This window comes from Bos javanicus, chromosome 15 (genome assembly GCF_032452875.1).
Source record: "Bos javanicus breed banteng chromosome 15, ARS-OSU_banteng_1.0, whole genome shotgun sequence".
In the NCBI taxonomy this organism is placed as follows: Eukaryota; Metazoa; Chordata; class Mammalia; order Artiodactyla; family Bovidae; genus Bos; species Bos javanicus.
Window position 1 is genome coordinate 78,749,612 of NC_083882.1, and position 5,328 is coordinate 78,754,939.

At 40.4% G+C, this 5,328-nt stretch overlaps 1 pseudogene; it reads left to right on the forward strand.

The window, feature by feature from the left end:
- Positions 1-2,246: 2,246 nt before the first annotated feature.
- On the forward strand, positions 2,247-3,172 carry LOC133261431 (olfactory receptor 4C3D-like; annotated as a pseudogene).
- Positions 3,173-5,328: the final 2,156 nt, after the last annotated feature.

Here is a 5,328-nt window from a genome sequence, read left to right on the forward strand (position 1 = left end):
GATTGAAGGCAAGAGGAGAAGGGGATGACAGCATGAATGGTTGGATGGCATCACCAACACAATGGACATGAGTTTGAGCAAACTCTGGGAGTTGGTGATGGACAGGTAGGCCGGGTGTGCTGCAGTCCATGGGGTCACAAAGAGTTGGACACGACTGAGTGACTAAATTAACTAAATACTATTTGTTATCGTTGGTGTGTGTGTGTGTATATATATATATATATATAGTGTATTGATGAAATTTCTAGGCAACTATTTCTGTTCTCCTCATTAACTTTTTTTTCTTATTTTTAGAACTTTGAAAATAAGGATTTTCTTTACTTGACAGATCCTTGTGTATTGAACACCTATGCAAGAATATTTTTTTTATCAAGTCTACTGAAACGGGAAATTCACAGAATATGACTATGTTAAATTGAATGTAGAACAGGAAATTGTAGCCCATTTCATTATTCTTGCTTGGAAAATTCCATGGATCTAGGAGCCTGGTGGGCTACAGTCCATGGGATTTTAAAGATTTGGACACGACTGAGTGTGCATGACCATGCACGCACATGCACACACACACACACACACACGTGGAACATAATAATGAAGAATATAAATTATAAATTAGCAAACTAACTATCTTGAAAGTAAAATGACTCATAAAATGAACTTTCCAAGAGGCAATTAAATATTTCCATAATTACTCTAGAGAGTGTGTCAATTCAGTTTAGTTCAGTCACTCAATTGTGTCCGACTCTGTGATCCCATGGAATGCAGCACACCAGGCCTCCCTGTCCATCACCAACTCCCAAAGTTTACCCAAACTCATGTACATTGTGTTGGTGATACCATCCAACCATCTAATTCTCTGCCGTCACCTTCTTCTCCCACCTTCAGTCTTTCCCAGCATCAGGGTCTTTTCAAATGAGTCAGCTCTTTGCATCAGGTGGCCAGAGTATTGGAGCTTCAAATTCAGCATCAGTCCTTCCAATAAATATTCAGGACTGATTTCGTTTAGGATGGACTGGTTGGATCTCCTTGCAGTCCAAGGGACACTCAAGAGTCTTCTCTAACACCACAGTTCAAAAGTATCAATTTATCAGTGCTCAGCTTTCTTTATAACCCAACTTTCACATCTATACATACTACTGGAAAATCCATAGCTTTGACTGGACAGACCTTTGTTGTCAGAGTAATGTCTCTGCTTTTTAGTATGTTGTCTAGGTTGGCATAGCTTTTCTTCCAAGAAGTAAGCATCTTTTAATTTCATAGCTGCAGTCACCATCTTCATTGATTTTGGAGCCCCCCAAATTAAAGTCTGTCACTGTTTCCTCAACTATTTGCCATGAAGTGATGGGACCAAATGCCATCATCTTAATTTTCTGAATGTTGAGTTTCAAACCAACTTTTCACTCAGAAACTATTAAATTGCAGTGCCACTTCCTTTCAAATATCTATTTAATTTCCTCATAAAGTAGAGAGATTATAGGTGAACAGAGCCGGAGGAGAAGAATATTTGAATTTCATCTGAGATTATGGTTTGGAGAAGGAGGCATATGCTGATCCTTGGAGAATGGCAATTCAGTGTCAAACACTCATCCCCTAATAGGTTTCAGACACTGTAGATATTATGCTAGCCACTATGGTAGGGACAATGGTGAAACATACCTGAATAGCTAACGTGTTCTGGCAGGTACTAGTGAGTTTTTGTCACCAAGGACTTATGTACATTTCCCTAAACTCCCTGTTTATAACAGACACTTGTTGATCATGCTTTTTCTTTCCACAGATGTGAGATTTCAAATGTAAATTTTCATGCAAGAGGAAGTAACTCTTACTTGTGTGTAGCACTTCTCAGCTTATAAGACACATCTGAAAATTACAGTTGGTAGCCTCTCAGACACAGAGGAATTCATGGAAGTATGGAGCACTTAGATGACTTTGTAGAGTCACATAGAGTTGAAACCACTAGGAGAATCCAGATCTCATGGAGACAGCCCTGTGCTTCAGTAAATTATAACATCAAATGTTGTTACACGTGACAAACTGAGTGTTTGAAGAAATGGAAAGCACCATGGAAAAAAGTAAGGAAGACTTGAAAGGAGAACTGGGGCAAATTACCAAGGATATGCTCAACAGTCACTGTGACTGCACTGTTTTTATTCTGAGCCAATCAGATCACAATGCTTTCATGATTAACAAGTATCATTCTTTATTCTTTGTGGGTAATATGGGCTCAGGAAGGTATTACTTGCTGAATGGATGTCCTCAGGCCTCCCAAAAATGTGACTGAATCTGTCCTTTTGGGACACACACAGAATCCACACCTGCAGAAAATACTCTTTGTTGTCTTTTTGTTCATCTTCCTGTTTACTGTGCTGGCCAATCTGCTCATTGTCATCACCATCTCCCTCAGTCCCACACTTTCTGCTTTTATGTACTTCTTTCTCACTTACTTGGCCTTGTTAGATGTCTCCTTCACCTCTGTGAGCACACCCAAAATGATAATCAACCTGCTGTACCAGAGAAGAACCATCTCCTGGGGTGGCTTCCAAACTCATCTCTTCTTGGAGCACTCCTGGGAGGATCAGAAATCATTGTCCTCATGGCCATGACCTATGACTGCTATGTGGCCATCTGCAAGCCTCTGTACTACATGACCATCATGTGACAGGGGCTCTGCCAGCTCCTGGTGGTGGTGGCGGCATGGGCTCGGGGCATCCTGCATGGCACAGTCCAGATCCTTTTCTCAATGGACTTGACCTTCTGTGGTCCCAATGTCATTGACCACTTCATGTGTGATTTCTTCTCACTGTTGGAACTTGCCTGCAGCGACACCTACAGGCTGGGAATGGTGGTGGCAGCCAACAGTGGGGGCATGTGCTTGCTTCTTTTTTCATCCTAGTCACCTCCTACATAGCTCTCTTGAATTACTTGAAATCCCATGGCTCTGAAGGATGGCAAAAAGCCCTCTCTACAGGTGGCGCCCGCTTTATAGTAGTGGTGCTCTCTTTTGGTCCTTGTATACTCACCCACACACGTCCTGTGGCCATTTACCCTGTGGGCAAGTGGGTGACTGTGTTCTTTGCAGTCCTGTCCCATGTTAAATCCTATCATTTACACAGTGGTAAACACAGAAGTGAAAAAAGCTATGAGGAATCTGTTGAAGAGGAGACTCACTTAGGATATTCAGGATGCCAAGAAAGTGATTATTTATGTACATAGCAAGGTTACACCTGTTTTAGATTGTGAAAAAAAAAAGTTAATAAATTTTGCAGATCACTAATGAAAAAGAAAGACCTATAAAATAATATTTGTTGAATATTTACTAACAGATTAGTACTTATTTGAAATATTGATAACTTTTAAATTGCCTTGTCAAGGTTTCAATATTCACATTCATAGTTTCAGAATACTTAATTTAATTGAACCAACAAAAATAAACTCCTAGTTCAATAATTGTAGAGTATATTAGTCTCCAATGTTTTATTGCTGTTTCTCCAAATTCTCACATATGTTACATGTATAAAATTGATTTTTCCATAGGACGTTCATGTTAGAATCCATGTTATTTTCTTAGGCTATCATAAATCCAATAAATGAAAATTTTTGATAGATACAGGGGAAAAGGACAGAAGGGGAGTGAAAAACTCAATGCAGATTTTTTCTGTTAATTTATAAAATTCAACAAAAGCAACAACCACAAAAGGAGGAAACAATAATTCACAATCTAATTATTTTATTAGCACAAAAACTAAGCCAGAATTTTGAAATTACTCTTCATTTGCTCTTAAATATCTTTATGGTTTACATATTTCTTGAAAATGAAGGAAATATTTTCTTTTTCTGTACCAAGGCTTGAGCCATTTGAAACTGGGGAGGTTGGGAGCGGTGGACGGTTCAGTGCAGTGTTCAGTTGCTCAGTTGTGTCCAACTCTTTGCGATTCCATGAACCACAGCATACCAGGCTTCCCTGTCATCACCAACTCCTGGAGTTTACCGAAACTCGTCCACTGAGTCGGTGATGCCATCCAACCATCTCATCCCCTGTCATCCCTTCCCCTCTAGCCTTCAATCTTTCCCATCATCAGGGCCTTTTAAAATGAGTCAGCTCTTCCCATTAGGTGGCCAAAGTATTAGAGTTTCAGCTTCAACATCAGTCCTTCCAATGAACACACAGGACTGACTTCCTTAGTATGGACTGGTTGGATCTCCTTGCAGTCCAAGGGACTCTCTAGAGTCTTCTCCAACATCACAGTTCAAAAGCATCAATTTTTCAGTGCTCAGCTTTCTTTATAGTCCAACTCTCACATCCATACATGACCTCTGGAAAAACCATAGCCTTGACTAGGGTGACCTTTGTTGGCAAAGTAATGTCTCTGCTTTTGAATACGCTAAGTTGGTCATAACTTTTCTCCCAAGGAGTCTTTTTATTTCATGGCTGCAGTCATGATCTGCAGTGGTTTTGGAGCCCCCCAAAGTAAAGTCTGCCACTGTTTCCACTGTTCCACTATTTGCCATGAAGTGATGGGACCAGATGCCATGATCTTAGTTTTCTGAATGTTGAGCTTTAAGCCAACTCTTTCACTTTCCTCTTTTACTTTCATCAAGAGGCTCTTTAGCTCTTCTTCACTTTCTGCCATAAGGATGGTGTCATCTGCATATCTGAGGTTATTGGTATTTCTCCCAGCAATCTTGATTCCAGCTTGTGCTTCTTCCAGCCCAGTGTTTCTCATGATGTACTCTGCATATAAGTCAAACAAGCAGGGTGACAATATACAGCCTTGATGTACTCCTTTTCCTATTTGGAGCCAGTCTGTTGTTCAATGTCCAGTTCTAACTGTCACTTCCTGACCTGCATACAGGTTTTTCAAGAGGCAGGTCCAGTGGTCTGGTATTCCCATCTCTTTCAGAATTTTCCACAGTTTATTGTGATCCACACAGTCAAAGGCTTTGGCATAGTCAATAAAGCAGAAATAGATGTTTTCTGGAGCTCTCTTGCTTTTTTGATGATTCAGCAGATGTTGGCAATTTTATCTCTGGTTCCTCTGCCTTTTCTAAACCAGCTTGAACATCAGGAAGTTTACGGTTCACATATGCTGAAGTCTGGCTTGGAGAATTTTGAGCATTACTAGGGTGTGAGATGAGTGCAATTGTGTGGTAGTTTGAGCATTCTTTGGCATTGCCTTTCTTTGGGATTGGAATGAAAACTGGCCTTTTCCAGTCCTGTGGTCACTGCTGAGTTTCCCAAATTTGCTGGCATATTGAGTGCAACACTTTCACAGCATCATCTTTTCCATTTGAAATAGCTCAACTGGAAATCCATCACTTCCACTAGCT